General features: G+C 37.6%; 1 protein-coding gene, 1 long non-coding RNA gene and 1 pseudogene across 4 annotated transcripts in view; 2 read left to right on the top strand and 1 right to left on the bottom strand.

The window, feature by feature from the left end:
- The window catches only part of LOC148720557 (uncharacterized), a 486,858-nt gene that overhangs the window by 234,022 nt on the left and 233,241 nt on the right, over positions 1-19,595 (top strand). The gene's annotated exons all lie outside the window — the stretch shown is intronic.
- LOC148720568 (uncharacterized) overlaps positions 1-19,595 on the bottom strand; it is a 102,552-nt gene that overhangs the window by 25,800 nt on the left and 57,157 nt on the right. The gene's annotated exons all lie outside the window — the stretch shown is intronic.
- LOC111340447 (protein sidekick-1-like) overlaps positions 17,079-19,595 on the top strand; it is a 38,690-nt pseudogene continuing 36,173 nt past the window's right edge. Inside the window, exon 1 of the transcript XR_015993560.1 lies at positions 17,079-17,376. The product of XR_015993560.1 is annotated as a protein sidekick-1-like (transcript). The remainder of the gene's footprint in view (positions 17,377-19,595) is intronic.

Genomic DNA, 19,595 nt, shown 5'->3' with positions numbered 1-19,595 from the left:
GAAATGCTTTTCCTTCCTCTAACAAGCTTAATGCATTCTTTTTTACCACTAGTGGCTTGGAGCTAGTACAACTCTTTTAAACAATCATCATTTCCAAATCATGGGCTAATCTTCTTTTAAGGCAGAAGACATGAAAAACAGTCACTCGATATTAATCTTATTAACCAAATATTACAATGGAGTTCTCAAGATTATTAATTATTAACATTATAAAACATGTGAAAACCCAAACTGTAATGTTTGCAACAGGTTTGAGACAGGAGGTCGCGGGAAATCGTGTGAGGTTGAAAGCTGAAGGACTTTGGTCTGTTTTTACAACCATATGTTAGAAGATGGTTCAAAATGTATTTTGAGGGCAACTCGGAAATAGCTACACAATGTTAACGTGCTCGAACTCGACGAGGTGTAATATATATGTATTGTTTACCACTTAAGCCTTTGTCGACGATGAACCGCTATACGGATCCGAACAAACAATTTGATATTGCTCAATCCTAACTAAAACTGACAAGGCTAAATCACCTTTTGTCTAAATCCAATATTCTGTTTTCGTCTTTTGCAGGTAATTTGTAGACGTTCTTCCTCTCGACCAGAGTAAACTGAATAGCAGGTAATGCAATTTTAATAGCAGGTAATGCTATTTTTTACTAGGTATATCTAATTAGGTAATAGGCGTACAGTTGTGAATGACTTAGCATTGACAAGATTACGTGCAGGAGGGCTTCCTAACCCATGGTTGTTACAGAAGTGGAATGATAAAGATCTAGACTCCCTAGACTGCACTTACAGACATAAATAAGGAAAAAAACACTGAGTGTCTACTATCATCTCAAAGAATTAACAGGCAGGCGTGATCAATACTGGCTTCGCGCATGCGTGTTCCTCTATCATATGTCTTCACGTGCCAAAAGTTGCCCTAAAACCATAAAGAGGTTCACAAGTGTTTTGTTTTTCTCATATAAAGATTTTCAGGTATCACCACAACATACTGCTTAGGACTGAATTTAGCTGTAGGGCCGAGTCTCCGATAAAATGATACAAAAGCGAGGATTGTTTTAATATTGCAAGTACTTCAATTACCTATGCCTATGTGAAAAACAAGAATAGTTAACCAGTGCACGTGCGGCACATGGCGGGCGAACAGGTTGCACGCGAAGAATCCCCGTAGCGACAGGTCACGCCCAGTTAAAAACTTTCATTCTCTAATATCAAGCTACAGAGGAATTATCTTCTAACACTTGGTCTAAAATTTTGTTTGCAAAAGCGAGATCATAATATTTCAAGCACTGGTATGGCCTCCTAATCATCTCCAGATAACTTAGGAAACGAACCAGATAGTTTAAAAAAAGAAGGAAAAAATCTCACTTGAGTTCAGGTGATTCGAGGTAAACTAATATCATAGGATCGCCCGCCGGAACTACCCCTGCAATGTCGCCTGCCTATCAGATTTCGGTCGCGTCCACTCTCCTGAGCTGATCTTAACACCAATTCTCTTTTCTAAAAGCCCCACAGTTCTTGATTGTAACTTCGGAGAGTTAAGTGCTACATCAGAATAGTAACTGCTGCGATGATCACGCTTGTTCTTCTCACAACTTTTCATCGAAACACTGAACATATACTCGAAGGAGAATTCGAAGTTAGCTACTGAACAAAAGCTTTTTGGAGTCAAGTGGCGGAGACCCGTCTTCAAATGTGACACTCATATGACTAATAAAATTTTATACTGTATCTTATCGAACAAGCTTTTGCAGAATATTTCTTTCATCATGGCTTCCTAGAGGTTCATCTCGACGCTTTCTAACTTTTAAACTATGACCTTACCAAAAAACAGGATGACATCAAAATGTAAGTTTTAAAGATCTGTGTTTGAAGATCTTAACTATAGAGATCAATTTCGGTAGCTCGAAAACCTTGCTACCGCAGTTTCGTCTGAAAAAGCTCAAGCTTTCTAACGACCGAGTTATGACGCGCGAGCGTTTGAGAATTCATGGTCGATTCTGGCTGATGACCGTGCAATTCGCCGTTTGATGAGTTTTCAATGCGATCTTGAACTCTTATTGTAGTTTTCAAATGATTCTTTACTCTCTACTACACGTTGAGCCCATAGTTTGTCTCTTGCGTAATCAAAGGTATCTTGAAATAAGATGATTTTTCGTCGCCAGAAGAAACTAAGCAGTTAAGATCTGTGGCTAATATTTTCCTAAATTGACATCGCGGTCCAGAGTTACTTGTAATGCGGAACGAAGTTAAGGTTATTTTTCCAATTCTCGTTTAGTGTTTAGGACCTAGTAATGCCGCTTCTCACCATAACTGATGGATTTTTACTGCGAAAAAAAAAAAAACACTAGAATGATGATCTTAGGTCCATTATTCCGGCCTGAGATAAAAGAAAATAAAGAAAAGACGGCGTCAAACTATTAAATTTTTGTAACGGAGTGTTATTTAAGAGGGCGTTACGGTTGGTTCATGGCAAGATTTTGGTAGCTTACTTAAAAAAATCAGCTAATCACCTGTTCAATCAGATTAATTAAATTCGGTAGGAAGTACACCAAGTGCATATATATTGTTTAGATCTCGTTTATTTCAGGTTAATCATTAACACATTTCTGTGAAATGCTTTTTCCAGGGCCTCCTCACATTTATTTCCTTTTCTTTCCTTGACGAACTAAAGGAGTCTAGCCCGGATTAGTCTAACCTGACCAATTCAACTTAATTTTCTTGGGTGGTAGCATGCATTCTGTGTCAGTTGTCTGCATCATTGGCTGTAATACGTTTTGTTTTGTTTTTTTTCATTTCAATTTATTCATTTTGTTTTCTGCATTTGAGTGTTGCGCTATCCTTTCAAATTCCTACTTTCATCCATTCTTCCTCGTGTTAAGGAAAACTTTGCCCGTTGTTGAAACTGATCAGCAAGAAAACAAAACCGAAAAAAAAAAAAAAATGTGACGCAGTGTTTTCGAATATGTTTTAGATTTAAAACATTGCCACATGACCATAAAGTGACCCACTCGGCAAAGCGAACAGGAAGACTGGGCTGAGAAAGGGCAAATTTCGCGCGAGCGAGAGAAGAAATGCTTGTATTTCGTGCGCGCGTCGTAATTAGTCTGTTCTCACACTCTGCCGCCAAGTCATACCTTGCAAGGGTTAAGGAACGTTTGACATGCGAAAACTTTTAAGTTACTGTACACAATTCTCTCAAACTCACAAGGGATGACCTCCTCCAAGATTACCACAGACTAAATATAACCACAGTTTCTCTAAGTCGAAAAACAATATTTTTATTAATTTACGCCAGAAAGTCATTTGGAATCGATAATTGTTTATATTAAAAAACCAAACACAATACCAGAGCTAATCCCTGGGAATTTTTGGTATGCTATTGTCCTGAATTTGTGTCGCTTTGTAATTGCTTTCGGGAGGCGTCATCCACAGGTCACTGGCATCAGTCACGTGATCTCTGAGTCAATGAACCGCGAAGCTGTCATATCATAAAAATTTTCAAACGCCGTTCGAAGGAAAGCGAACAATAGTCTCACTGAAAAACCGTCTGTTAGCGCTAAATCTCGCCTATAATTTTAATGAAACCTCTCTATAAACATGAATTTTAAAAACCAACTGCAGTTTTGGCAAGAGTACCATATGACCCCATACATTAATTATGCATTCAGTCTTTGTTCAATGAAAACAATAGCGATAACAATAGAACTCCGCAGAGACTAGTAGTCTTTGTTTTCAAAATTTGGATTTTTTTTCTAAGTCTTTTTTGAAACAGGGTAAATTCGGCGCGTTTTGGCTTTGCAAAACGAGAATTTAAGGCATTTTCCAGAGGTTTTGGAAAGAGTACCATATAACCCCATACATTAATTATGCATTCAATTTTATTAATTATGTATGCACCCCATTGTTTTTAAGACAATGACTTATTCCCACGGGTTTAGCATATATACATTACTAATAAGTACTTACTACTTCAATTAATAAAAGAGAAATTGATTGAAAGCGGCTTTTTCGTCTCCATTCCTTTCTCACGTTCTTCTCCCTTCTTCCCTTCGTTCCTAACTTCTCCTCAGTTTTTTTTTTTTTTCCTTTCCTTTTTACCTTCTTGGCAGTTCTGCTGAGCCTTGAACCATCGCTCCTCAGACAACGCGTTATTATGAGACAATTATCAAACCATAGCCTTACCACTAAGCTACGCAAACCAGTTAGGAGTTCCTCTCCAAAAGCTACATTTTCTTTTACCTTTCAGTAAAAAAATTTTCATAACAATATGTGCATTGATATAATGCACCAAAGGTCCCCTTTGCACTAAAGAATGCATTTCTTCTTCTCTACGATTGGCCAAATACCACATAGAAAACAAAATTTATTCATACCTCTTTCTAATAACATCAACGAAAGAAGAAGATAGAGGGAAGAAGAACAACAACAACTCGGAGATGGGGAGACTGAATTTTATTCGACTTTCTCGAATATTATCGGATCACGACCGGTGCATACAGTGGTGTAAGGATCACAACCTGCTTGTGACGTCGGTAAAATGTCCTCGAGCTGGGCGCAGCATTGAACTTAGCTGGTCGCGACGTGCTTCATCGCGAGACGGGTACGAGTGGCGATGTTCAAAAAAGGGTTGCGATGGAATGGCTTCAATGCGCCGGAATTCACCGGTGCGCACACATAGGGTATCGAAAATACATGGTGGGGAATCAAGCGAGGTTTGCCAGGAACCGTCCAAAGGACTTTTCGATGGCTACCTGCAAGAATATATGTGGCGTCAGCACTACGGAAAAGATCCCTTTGGAAACGTTATCGAACGTATCGCCCAACTTTGTGAAGTCCAGAAAGACTAGATACAAAGGTTTCTTTGCATCGCTGTATGTACCGGCCTTCACGAACAATTTTCATCACTAGGAAACGAAAGGATAATGAAAGAATCAACCAAAATCACAAGAACAGGTAAGACACAACATTTATTTAAACTTTGCATTGACAAACTTCAAAGCCTGACCGTAGACTTAACGTTATTTTCCGGCCAATTTTACGCTTTCAAAGCGAAACTGAACATTCAGTTATATTTCAAAATTAAAAACCTCTGGAAAATTACTTGAGTTTTCTGTTTTGCAAAGCCAAAACGCGCCAAATTTACCCTGTTTCAAAAAAGACTTAGAAAAAAAATCCAAATTTTGAAAACAAAGACTACTAGTCTCTGCGGAGTTCTATTGTTATCGCTATTGTTTTGATTGAACAAAGACTGAATGCATAATTAATGTATGGGGTTATATGGTACTCTTGCCGAGGTTTTTAATTTTGAAATATAATTTAATGTTCAGTTTCGCTTTGAAAGCGTAAAATTGGCCGGAAAATAACGTTAAGTCTACGGTCAGGCTTTAAATAAATGTTGTGTCTTACCTGTTCTTGTGGTTTTAGTTGATTCTTTCATTATCCTTTCGTGCCCTAGTGATGAAAATTGTTCGTGAGGGCCGGTGCATACAGCGATGCAAAGAAACCTTTGTATCTAGTCTTTCTGGACTTCATAAAGTTGGGCGATATGTTCGATAATGCTTCCAAAGGGATCGTTTCCGTAGTGCTGACGCCACATATATTCTTGTAGGTAGCCATCGAAAACTCCTTTGGATGTTTCTGTTTGGGGCAAACCTCGCTTGATTCCCCACCATGTATTTTCGATGCCCTGTGTGTGCGCACCGGTGAATTCCGGCGCATTGAAGCCATTCCACCGCAACCCTTTTTTAAACATCGCCACTCGTACCGTCTCGCGATGAAGCACGTCGCGTCCAGCTAAGTTCATCGCTGCACCCAGCTCGAGGACATTTTACCGACGTCGCAAGCAGGTTTTGATCCTTACACCACTGTATGCACCGGTCGTGATCCGATAATATTCGAGAAAGTCCAATAAAATTCAGTCTCTCCATCTCCGAGTTGTTGTTGTCCTTCTCATCTTCTTCTTTCGTTGGTGTTATTAGAAAGAGGTATGAATAAATTTTGTTTTCTATGTGGTATTTGGCCAATCGTGGAGAAGAAGAAATGCATTCTTTAGTGCAAAGGGGACCTTTGGTGCATTATATCAATGCACATATTGTTATGAAAATTATTTTACTGAAAGGTAAAACAAAAAGTAGCTTTTGGAGAGGAACTCCTAAATGGTTTGCGTAGCATAATGGTAAGGCTATGGTTTGATAATGGTCTGATAATGACGCGTTGTCTGAGGAGCGATGGTTCAAGGCTCCGCAGAACTCCCAAGAAGGTAAAAAGGAAAAAAAAGAAAAAAAAAGAAACGAGGAGAAGTTATTGGGAACAAAGGGGAGAAGGGAGAAGAACGTGAGAAAGGAATGGAGACGAAAAAGCCGCTCTCAATCAATTTCTCTTTTATCGAAGCAGTAAGTACTTATTAGTAATGTATATATGCTAAACCCATGGGAATAAATCATTGTCTTAAAAAACAATAGGTTGCATACATAATTAATGGCGTTGAATGCATAATTAATGTATGGGGTTATATGGTACTCTTTCCGTAGTTTTTCTTCATTTTAGTCCAAAGAATTTGCTAACTGCGACGGCGATCAAGCGAACTACGCCTGAAATTTACAAGCGATTACGGTGAAATCTACCCACCGTGGAGATCAGCTTTGCAACCGACATGGTATTATTTTGTCACAGATACACTTGGTTTGTTCTCGCGATTTGGACCATCCAACTCGTGGTTTTCGTCCAAGGAGAAGGTAAGCGCTGTGTTAAACTTATTTACTCAGAACAGCCATATCTCGCCCCTATTACTTCCGTTCATATCACGTTAGCTTCCTATGAAATTATCATAATGGTTTCCAGCGCACTTGGATGAATGAAAACTTAAGCGTTCACCGATAAATGGGCCACAAATTTGAGTCGTAGTCGTGGCTGCTGTTAAAATAAACGTCTAGATGGTTTTTCAACTTCGGAATATTCGAAGAAATCATCTGAACATTTAATGGATTTTGTGAATCCTTCGGTAAGCGCGATAATGTGGTAAACAATAATTGTCTACCAGAACGCAAATAGAAAGCCCATATTCGCTCATGTGAGCTAAACTCATTTATTTCTTCGTTAAAGGATGTTTGATGAATGAAATCATCAGGCTAGGAGTGGGGTTGAGAGGAGAGAAGATAAAATTTCCTCCCACGAAATAATCAGTTGCCATGCGGCTTTTGTACTTTTTTTTTTTTTTCATTTCGCGAAGCAATCTGAATTAACTTAATTACTTTTGCGGTATCAGTGAAATGATTACGCTTGTATTCCATTTTCGATTATAACAAAATTGAATTGATGTCTCGAACGCTGGCTGAAGTGATGACCAAGGGCAGATTGTAATCCTACGCGACTTTTGTAAGGCTAAACTGTTTATTGACTGATGTGAATTGTTCCCTTCACTCGCTTCTTGAGCGCGTGTTACTCTAATTAATTTTGCCATGAAACTATCCTCAAGTGCCTAGATTATTCCTTCTGTCAGTTGCTCGCAATTGCGACTACATTTCCTCGAATATCAAAGGGCCGAAGGTTAGCCTAATTCCTAACAGATAGAGAACATGACTCTCACGGCACGATCACATGTACAAGTTGTATTGCGTGATCCCGAAAAAAATGTTTGTAAAATGGTCTGGTGCGTTCGATTGTGATGATCAAGTGTTCTAGGAACACTATTCGAGAATTGTTAATCCAATACTGATCAGATTTAGCCGTTCACCGTAACGTCGAGGGCTTTAGATATCGAACGTGCAGTATTTTATTTTGATTATATTTGGCGATGGCCTTGAAAAGGATCTTTTTGTTAGAACAATGGAACAGCAGTCGATCATGATATGATTATGATACACATTGAAAACATGTCAATATTTTTTACGAAAACGTCAACGACGGGTTTTGCTTTTTCCAGTAAAAAAGACCAATTCGAAAAGGGGAATGAAAAGAGATTCGTTCATGATTAGCAAGTGTGTCCGCTTGTTGTTTCATTTCACATTAATCGATACTTAAACTCTTTAAGCGCCATCACGTATGACCAACTCTACTTTAAATTTTGCATAGGGCTTTTTAACGTTGTTTGAAAAGTCAATCTAGATTTCGTATCAAATTTTCAACAAATTTTGTCAACAACTTTGTTGGACGTGGCATCAGCGAATAACTCTAGATTACCATTGTCTTATGCGGGGCGTTTTTTTTCAAGGGTGTTTTGCTTTTCCCTACGGGACTCTTGAGGATTTGATCCGCTTTCTAAAATTTCAGAATTTCCACACGTTTAATCAAATGTGTTTGAAATTGGGGAAAAGGTATTTCAATGCTTCTAGGATGATCCATATTAAGGCTATCACGTTTCACAGTTGAGAAGAAAACCCCAGAATTTAGCCCTCTTGATCAGAAAGTAAAGGGCAATTTACATCATACTCTGTCCTATTTCAACAGCCGGTCTGGCTTGTTCTGAAATAGGACAACGTAGTTGCCAAATTAGAAACGAGACGACTCCACATAAGCGTGGATTTTAGCTCAATTTCTATAGTGACATTCGCAATGCGTAATGTTTTTGGTATGGATAAGAAAAGCAAACAAAGTTTTGTTTTTTTGACTATGATCTGAAATTCACTGCAATCAGCTGTTACCTGCGGGATGCAACATAAGAAACTTAAAAGCAACCGGTTCAGTAATTCTATTTACATCTAAACCATTTTCCGCCTTTATCTGTGAAATTTCTCTTTGCAAACCGCAAGAGTTCTCATCTGCTTATAGCTGACACGTTTGTTGTTTAAAACAATCTTCATCTATTACAAGTCCCAAGGAGGGATGGGTTAGTTCGGTGACCGTCTTGCGGTCGCTAGGTCCATTATTGAAACCAAATTGTGGATGTAAGGAAATAGTTTGTTTTAAAATAGTATTTATTCAAAACCATTACACACTGATCCAAATCATAGCCTTGGGAGATGAATCAGCTTCTCTCTCGGACAGATGAATATTAAAGATTTCAACCGGAGCTCCGTTTCGAACAAGACGTGAAGTCACTTGAAGGGTTTGCGCTTTACCATTACAGGGATTCATTGTTGGTCGTCGTATCATCAGAAATCATTAAGCGGTTTGGTGTACATTTGCAGACAATCAGAGAATCGATCATTTGTACATAATGTATTCGTGAAAACGGAGTTCTTCGCAACCACGGCGACCTTTTGAAGTGCGATACCATTTCACGTTTTTTTTCGGCAACGTTATATCTGTTTACTCTATATTTGCTTCTCATTTTTTAAGTCATCACTTAATAGGATAACTTAGGAAGACACATTAGTCTCAATCTATCAGATTTTACGGATTTTTTGCCGGAAATTCACCGAAGTATCTTGCAGCTGTAATGTTCATTAAAAAAAGAAAAAAAAGACAATTGTTGCGTAGATGAAGTTGACATAAGCATTCCTCTGTACTTGATTCAGGAAAACATCGATATGAATTAGTAAGTAAAAGCTCACTTTGTAGGCAACAAGAAACTCGTTCCAATTTTTTAATCCAGCACATACATTGCCATTTAGTAGGAACTACTGCGAATTCAGTACAGTTAGCTATTTCTTGTCGATAGAAGTAACCTTCAATACAATACAAGTACATATGCCTTTGATTTCCATTTATATCTTTATCAAAAGAGGACCTTAAACTTCGTATTAAATATAATTGACTTAAAAAATTGGAAGGCCAATTTGAAAGAAGGTATCTATGGATCGTCTTTGGTTTCCGCAAACATGATATGTTCTTTAAATATACAGCTGGGACTGTCCCCATATGAGTAAAATTAACGACTCTTTCACGATTCGCAGCCTATCATCAAAGGCTTAGCAAAGAGACATATGCCTTGTTTTATTGACTTTTGTGGTATTTTATAACCCAGCGCAAGGCAGTTGTTTTCCATTGAATAATGATCACGCATTCCACGAATATCCCTCAACTCAATTCGGCGTTGAAGAGATACAGAGATTTTTGATAATTTTGTTTTATCAGCCCTTCACAACAACTGCTATGCCAAGATTAGACAAACTGCGCAATTTTTCGATTCATCATTAACTACAATCGTTATCTGTCATCTGCTATCTTCAGCTTTATACACGGCACATGTGGACGTAAAACTCAACAAAACGCGACTGATTGAAATAAGGCAGAAGATTCAAGAGAGCTCGAACATTCCAACTGAATCAGTCGTTCTAAGAATAACACAAAAATCTTCAGCATATATCTTCAGCAACAGTTGATGAACAAATCATTTCAAAATACGAGAGGAGTCTTTCCATTAAATCAGCATTTTGCGCGGTAGAAGACTTTCTATCTATACCAAGAGCCGATTTAGCGTTACTTAGCCTCTGTTTGATAGCTTCCAAACGACTTTGCTGATCCTTTTTGACTTCAATTGTGAGACTGAAATGTGGGTTTCGTTCCGCTGGATCTCGCCGTGCATTTGCATGTTTGTTGATTTCTGTACGTTTCTTTTTATCTGGAGGGGGAAAGCTTTCCATTTTCCGAGTCGAATCGTAGAGTAACCTCAACAAAAGGTCTCACACTAACAGAAATTCTCAAAGTCAACTTCAAAGCGAAATGACGGTTATTTCCTTCGCGTAACTGCTCGATCCGGCCTCAAATATATCGCATATTGGCGCATAAATTTACTGGAACACTGCTTACCACAGCACCGGTAAAATGAAGACTCACAATCGACAAAGATAGCCCCACAGTTAGCCTGTTGGGTAGGAGAGTCTCAAAATGGCGGGCTATTCGAATTCGACTGTAATAACGCAAGTTTTTTTACACGAAACGAGGACATATTGTACTCCAAACAAAACTACTCACAGTAAAATAACTCTACTGATATTTTTCGACCGTTTCTGGGTATGTTTTATTGTTTTTCACGTGTATAACAAATATTCAGTGTTCGTTGCGGTTCTCCTCATCGTCCGCCATCTTTATTTTTTTGGGTGAATTCAAAATTAGGGGGAGGAGCTAATGCCCTTTTATAGCGCACCATCGTGTTTAAGGGTTGTGGCTTAGTTTCCACCATCGCCCCATTTCAGAGAGTAATTAGTATTCCTAGGCAGACTGGCTGGCTAGCGTTTAGTTCTATTTGGTCTTCACTTTCAACTATTCATAATTAAATTACAAAATCTTTCATCTAGATAAAAGATCGTGGGATATTCGTCAGTGAAAAATGAACTCGAAAATAATTAACCTGCAGATTGTCTATCATGTTAGCTCTGTCTTAAAATATAGTTTCCTGCCAAAGGAACTGCCCAGCTGTCAACGTACCACTTTTGATTCTCAAGGGAGAGCAGTGTAGCCCTTCTTTCGATATTCAAAACGCATTTTTGAGTGCGAAAAGTTAAGGGAATATAGAAGAGTAACGGTCACCGCAAACTGTTATCATATTTAAGTCCTCTGTGTTTCGTATGCAAACAGAATTTTTCTCAATTATGGGTATATTTCCGTGGAGGGTGCTTCCTGTTCTACAGGGGTTGAAAGTGTAAAGCCCTCCACATATTCCGGTTTCAAAGAGGCCTTCTAATCAATTTTCAAACCTTTGATGTACCTAAGTACAAGTAAAATCAATAGTCCACTGTTGCTAAGCAAATGTTTATCACAAGGGTAGTCAACAACCCAGCTATACAATATGCTAGACCAGGCAGTATAATCATAGAGTCATACAACCTTTTCAAAAATGTAATTTAATGCTTACAGTAGGCTTTGTAAGATTTACGAAATTTTACATCAAAGCCATTTCAGAATTATGTTGATTAGTTTTGCAAGCTTTGGAATACAAACTTTCCCAGAGTAAGTCCTTCAGACTTTGAAGCCTGTAATATGTCATTCACTGAGCTCTGGACAGTTATAGTACTCAATTTGTTTTGTGTGCTGAAGGAACGTGACAAAAACTCCTCTAATTTTTTTTTAACTAGTAAAATTTAAAAAAAAAAGAAAGAAAAACATTCATCTTTTAAAATTGGATTGGGTAATCCACTTGCATTAATTTACACTGTACTTCAAATTAAAAGATAAGAAAATAAATTGAATTTTGGAAACAATCCGTTATTTCTTTAACAGTTTAACGGTTGTCAATAAAAGAGAGCTTACTCCAACGGTCAAGGTCAGAAATGCCAGGGTGAACATTCCCAGACAGTTTGGCCCAGCATCCTAGACTGGATTATGTAGCACATATGAAGTAGATAAATGATAAATACAACCACACGTCATTTGCAGATGTCTTTTAATAAAAAGTAAACGTTATTAAGTACAGCATATTAAATCGTTGTCTTCAGACCCCCAGGCGAACTCAGTTAGGGAGCATACTCCAATGGCTAAGGTCAGAAATGCCAGGTTGAAATTTTCCCAGACAGCTTGGTCAAGCACCCTAGACTAGATTATGTAACAAATACGAAGTAAATGGACAATGAATAATCAAAAATAATGTTATTAAGTAATTAGTACATTGAACTGCACAATCAACTTAACAACCCTGAAAAATTCAGAAAAGAGACATGACATTTAGTTGAGAGTTGGCCCCATGTACATACATGTGGATCATATGGACTGAACATATCAGAAAGTCCAAGTTCATTAGTTACATAGCTGCTTCGTTATGAAGATTTTGTACTGTAATTTGATTGAAATAAACCCAAGGATTGGAACCAATCAACTATGAAACAATCTCAAATCATTCACAGGAAAGCATACAATTATCCTTGTAATCACATGTTAGGGTACATGACCCAATGCCCTGTCTATTTGCAGTGTATTAGTGGTAAACAAGTTTCAATTTCATTCAATTCCATTTCAATTTATCAGCAGGTACAAGAGCCATAATTACATAACTGAGTGATTCTAAACATCACCACAGTATGATCTGTTCCATATCTTGTGTACCTGTTCTCATTACTTAATAAATAAATTGCACGCTGTGAGAATGCATGTAGAAAAATAATAAGTAATCTCCAGTTACCTACAGACATGAAAGTCACTAAATTATGTAATACTGATTATGTAATACTAACATAATGGAACATGTTCTGTCACACTAGTAATGCTAAGTAACTGCTGGGCTGAGATTATAAATACCTCCACATTTCAAACATATAATGAAAAACACTTGATTTCATTCTCCCTTTATCATCGGCAATTAATCATATGCTCACAATTTCAATTATCATCTGAATCTAACATGATCCACATTCAGTCATATCTGGTGACTATGATACCAATTACTGCTGCTAGGCACGCTTTACTGCTGCTAGACATTGCCTGAGGGAAAAATTCCATACATGAATTTCAGATGCCTATTGACCAAAATAAAAATAACAATTTGCTTGTGAACCATTTACTCATAATTTGCATGCTATGAGACTGCATGCAGAAAAATAATAAGTAATCTCCAGTTACCAACAGGTATGAAAGTCACTAAATTATGTAATACTGATTATGTCATACTTACATAATGGAACATGTTGCATAACTGGTGGACATAGATACCATGTATTCCATACACCCATTGACCAAAATCAAAAATAATCATTTGATTGAGAACTGTGTTACTCATAATTTACCATTAGATTATGGGCAAAAGATTTCTGCTGCATCATAGTTGATAACAAAAAGAAGCCTTTGTGAACTACAATGCTGTTTCTTGAGAGCACCTGTCTTTTTTGCTTTAGTATAAATCTGTGAGTCATTCAAACATTAACCAGACAGATAACACAGTTAGGCTACCAACATGTGCTTTATCTATCACAGAACAGATATAGAATAGAATCGCATAGCTTAAAGTAAACACGCGCTCTGATTGGTCAATACGTCAACCGGAAGAGAGGGTATTTAGCGTGGAATCGCCCTAACGCATAAAGCGATATAGCTGACGTGAGTCGCGAGCAAAAATTATTGTTACGAACGTAAATACAACTAGTGCTACGAAAATATGAACAAATATGAAGAAATTTATAGAAAACGAATGTCTCCCAGATTTTGAATTGAAATTGAAATTTTTAGAAAATTGGAGGAAACCACTCACGCTCAAAAGTACGAGAAAACGCATAGAAAAAAAAATCAAATTGCCAGAGACGAGGGAAGAAAGCCAAACGACAGTTCTCGCCGAGGAAAACCAAACAAGCCTTACGAAAGAAAACCAAAACAGCTATCAATGCCGAAAAGGGTCAAGCATTTTTCCCGAAATCCGAACCATTGTAGCCAATACAGACGACGAAGTGGCCTCTTTTAGATACAACGTGGTTTCAAAAAGCACTAGACGGCAAATTCACGAATTCGAGTGGTCGTAAAACTGTCATCCAAGAGCTCCGTGGTAATTTCGACCCAGTAGAGATATCAGAGCTCACTGGCCACTCTAATCCGGAATCCATATCCAGCTACAGCCATAATCCTCTGGAAAAACAGCGGCGAATGTCGAATAAGTTAGCCGGTTTCAACCCACGCCAAGCACTACAACTACCAACGGCTATTCAAGTCATGCTTTACGGGAGATTGTTCTCAATAGCTCAGCCACGCCAAGCAACACAGCAGCTACTAGTGACCTTGACAGCAATGCCAGTAGTTCTAGTTACCTGATGGCAGGAGCAGTTGGCGGAATATTTACTGGAGTATCTTTTAATAATTCTCCAGTAAATATTTCCATAAACTTTCAGTCCAGCATTGACACCAACGAGCGACTCCCTGCGATGAAAGAAAAACAGTTAAAATTGTGACTTTTAACTGAACTGTTTTTCGCCAGAGTTTACCGAGAAATTCCATTCTTAATCATTATATTTTGAATACACTTTTTTTACAACTGTAAAGCACTTACCGGTTTTTGTAGATCTTGCTTTGATACCGGAACGCTTGAAATTTTCATTTCGCTTGAGGATTTGACCATTCAGTTGTTGATTGTCGGCGCCACATTTTGCCAAGTTGAGTGGTAGCAGGCAAATCTCTGTCTTGAATAACTCCGTATTGTGCACTTTTAGTTTTTTTGCTGAAGATTGTAAAATGTGAGGCACCGCTTTCTCCACGAGTTTGAAATAAAAGTGGTTTTCATTCTAAAAATATCTTGTTCGCTCCATTCGCTAGATGTTGACACCTGACTTTGAAAGGGTTTCCATTGTTTGCGCACTGGCGTGGCGCACAAAAATACAAAACATCCGGTTTCGCCCAGTGATTTGGTGGCTTTTCCTATGTCATTCAAGAAAAATTCACGAGGTACAATTAAAATTGTCGACGGTTCAAACTTGAGCGACTTACCTTGCTTTCCATTCCCTTAACAATGACAGTTCTGACAGTTGACTTTAAAATGGCTTTCTTAAGGGCGCGCGTACACAATAAAAACAAACAATAACATCGCCGTTATAATTTCTTGTTTTCTTATTTTTATTCAGTTATGCGATTCAAGAAAAATTCACTACCTGACTCGTGAATTCCACGTTAAATTTCACTTGAAAAATCGATATCGCACTCATCGCTTCGCGATTCGTGCGATATCGGTTTTTCGCGTGAAATTTAACGTGGAATTCACTCGTCAGGCAGTGAATTTTTCTATAGCAGCACTTGTGATGGAATGCTAATGTTTTATGTATTCAATGATAACACAATTGTAATTGTAATTTGGTAATATCAACTAACTTGAAATTGTAAATTGGCCACCGTAAAAGAGTTAAAAAGCTGATGTTTCAAGCGTTAGCCCTTTGTCAGAGCTCTGACGAAGGGCTCGATGCAGCACCACAGTTTCTTTAGAAACTTACCCCCTTTATTTAATTGTAATTGTACTGTGGATAATATAATGCCGTGAAGAGGGTTCCATACAAAGGCACAAACACCACACAAATATCTGCTAACCAACAGCAATAACAGTACTTTTTATTTTGTATTTTGAAGCAGCATTTTCATCTACCATGACCCATGTTCTATTATGCCTGGTGGCTATATACACAATAATTAACTGCTGGGTGGAGAATTACACCCTTTGAGAATTGCCTCAGGAAAAAGAAATTCTATACAAAGTATTAAATCTATTTAACCACAACAATTATGATCATTCAATTGTGTGGTACTGGGTACCACCTTGACTCTTAACTAGTGACATTTGATGTCTACACTACAGCCCATAAGTAACCTTTGGGTGGAGTGGTCAGATGAAACACCAAAAACAAAACAAACTAATTGAGGTCCTTCGGAATGGCTCAAAATATAAAATAACCTCAAGATCCTTCAGAATGCTTCTCTAAAATACTCTGCTACTGAACTATAACACTGTACCATGAGTATTAATTGCAGAAAAGATTATTCAACAAAGTGTGTCACAAGGTTGCATATGTTATGCAACAAAAACAAAAGTCATTATTACATAATTGTCTATGTTGTAAGTTCTTGAACACCTTCCACACAGTTTTGTTTTGATGATCAAAGTCTTTCAACATAGAGAGTAGCACCTTTTGAGATGTTGTTTTAGCAAATATGCAAATATGCAATACTTCCATTATTGTCAACACTAATTCTTATTATTTGATTGTGTGGTTTATAAAGCACTCTGTTGACATGTATAAATTCTGAACACTTGGTGTTGCACTGTACCCACTGCACCATTGGTCATGAAAAAATTACATTAAATGCATTGTGTCCATTTATCAATTTTTGACTATCTGATCAGAATTAACTGGAGTGCTTTAATAGAGGTTACAATTAAGGAACTGTCTTCTACATGGAGATTTGTTCCTTTCCATTAACACATATTGCATTATTCAAGTGTGCATGTGTGAGCCATGAATGGAAATTATAGAGCCCTTTAGAGGTGTTCCTACTAAGAAACTGCCATCTACGTCAGCAGAGAATTGTTGATTACCATTGACACTAGCCTGCGAAGCAAGCCCTGGGGGAAAGGAGGGGGATTGGGGGGAGCGGAAAGTGCAGTTTCCGCTCGCCCCAATCCCCCTCCTCTCCCCCAGGGCTTGCTTCGCAGGCTACATTGACACATATTGCATCATTATATTGCACAAGTGTGTGCAGTGAATGAAAATTATGTCTATTTACTTTTTCTAACATTTAAATGTATGATTTTTTCATAAACAGCTCCAACAGCTGTCCTAGAGGCACCAAATGGAGGTGTTAAGAGAAAGTTTGTTCACATGATATGCAGAGTCACAGGGACACCAAAGCCAACCATAACATGGTACACGAATGGAACAGTTTTGGCTAAAAGTTTTAGGATCAGCAAGATAACCCTCCGAGATGGTGAAATGATCAAAATACGTCTTAAGAAAGCCCTTCATGAAGCTTATTACCAATGCAGTGCTTCAAATGTGGATGGCTCGGCCCAGTCACAAAAGGCTTGGTTAAAAGTCTACCCACGTGAGTTGTGGTCACTTTTTAGTTATTTACTGAATGGGAAACAGGTTTATGTGTAATTACACACAATATAGGTCACCATAGCAACTGGAAATATTTGACCACTAAACTTCCCAATTTGGCCCAATGAATTTAGTGGTCTTGTTGCCAGTTGATACCTTCCATTATTTAGTTTTGATGGTCTGACGTTAAAAATCTTTAAAAGATATTGCTGATGTGTCATCGTTTTCTTCTATAAAAAGTTTCCAATTAGCGAGTATGAAAAAAGTTGAACTTGGTATCTTAACAAGAATTGATTGCAGAGAGTATTCTTCATGCTTTATTACTTAAGTCCTGCTGTACTTGAGTGAAACAGTTTACTGTAAAGATGTCGGCTCAATTAATTTAATTTCAAGGTGGTTCAAGTATATAAGTATATGCTGTAAAAACTTACCTCCTGCGATGCGCTATCGGACCGGTGCAATTTGGTACATTGTCCTTTTTCCTTTTCCTCATTTTCTCGAGCTGTTTCCAAGTTATTTTTCTCCTCGTAAAGAAAATTCGGTCAGCGAGCGTACACCATCTTGAAAATCGACCGGTTAACTCCTGGGATGGTCCATGGAAGGAGAATGCCGGGTTACTTAGTGTATATGTAACAGTCATGATTTGTAGCGGCTCCAAGAACAAACGGGTCACCGCACCAACCGTGTGATTATGGAACAGCAGGAACATGCAAAAGACCAAAAAAAAACAAAACAAAACAAAATAACAAAAAGAAAACAAAACAGGACCACCACGAAGCTTTTAATCCGCTTTTTCAAAACATACAGTACATCGAAATCATGCGACTTTTCTCAAAGTGTTTGTGAACTAGTGTTACTTGATTACATTATAAATTTATTTTTTCACGGTCTGGTTGAATATGATACTATAAAGTTTGATTTCCGGCTCAGTAAAATATTACTACAAATGGGTATTGTGAAGGGAAGGCTTATCTTGAGTTTGTCTGCACAGAACGAAGAGGGTTTGTTTCAAAATTGTGTGCAGGGTCTTTGAAATTTGATTCGACACTTTTTAAGCCAGGGTTTTTTTCGATGAGTAAACTTACATGTACGAGTAAGTTCTGTCGCATATTTTGGTGCAATTACATTGTAGTTCAGATGGCTGTCAAAATAATTTGCTGGAAGCCTCTTTTGTGATAGAAGTCTCATGATGCCAAGCGAAAACAGTTTCCACGCGTCATTCGTGACACGCAACATATTCCTTTTTTTGTCTTTTTTTAAATCTTTTTTTTCTTTATTTCACCTATTTATCAGTATTCAACCTCCGAATGCCACATTTGTCGGAAAGAATTCGTGAATAATTTATAGCCTTGGCAGATACTATTCCAACATAGCCATAGTCGCTATATCAGTACACTTTAGTTTCTGTTATCCAAAGCTCTTTTTCATTTCCTTTTCACAAGTACTTACTAATAATTATTGACTTTCAAAGAACCTTTTGAGTTTTAATTCTTTGTAGTGCAATTTGTTTTAGTAACAAGTAAATTTTCGGGAGGACTCCTTTGTTCTGTAAATATTTAACATCTTTCGTGTGAGGCCATGTGTCTTATTGTTAATTTTTGCGGAGTTCGTTAGAAAGCCTTTATTAAAGTTTACTGTTGTTTAAATGGTTTGTAAACAAGTCTCACAGGTTTGCATTATGCATTTCTCTACTTGTTTGCTCCGTGTAATGAGACACTTTCTGTAAAGCCACATTTAATATGTCCTTTATTTTGTACCTTATCGAAAGACAAACAGGAAGTCACGCACGATCAACTAAGACAAAACGCTGATTTAAGTTTTTCATAAGAAATATTTGCTTTAAGATTATTCGAAGTTTTTTTGCTTTCTACTTTTTACCTTTTTTTTTTTTTCCTGGTGTGATGAGAAGGAGAAAAGGGAATTTTTTCTGTGTCGCCCATGACTGATTACAATTTTTGAAATACATTAAAAGTAGGAAACTACCCAAAGTCATATCGTGTAGAAAAGGAAACCATTTTTGAAAATGCAGAAGAGGCTTGATTCATCTACATGTATCTCTTCAGATTTTTACCATGAATGTGTCTGCTTCACAAGTAAAACTGATTTACAAGTTTTCTTTAATCATATCTTATACTAAGATGATGACAAGCTGGTTTAATAATATTTATATATTCGTTTTACTTTCGAAGCCTGTAGGTTTAAGAATATCCGGGCTCTTAT

This window comes from Stylophora pistillata, chromosome 11 (genome assembly GCF_964205215.1).
Source record: "Stylophora pistillata chromosome 11, jaStyPist1.2, whole genome shotgun sequence".
Lineage (NCBI taxonomy): Eukaryota > Metazoa > Cnidaria > Anthozoa > Scleractinia > Pocilloporidae > Stylophora > Stylophora pistillata.
Note: the sequence above shows the minus strand (reverse complement) of the source record. Positions and strands in the feature narration are given on the sequence as shown.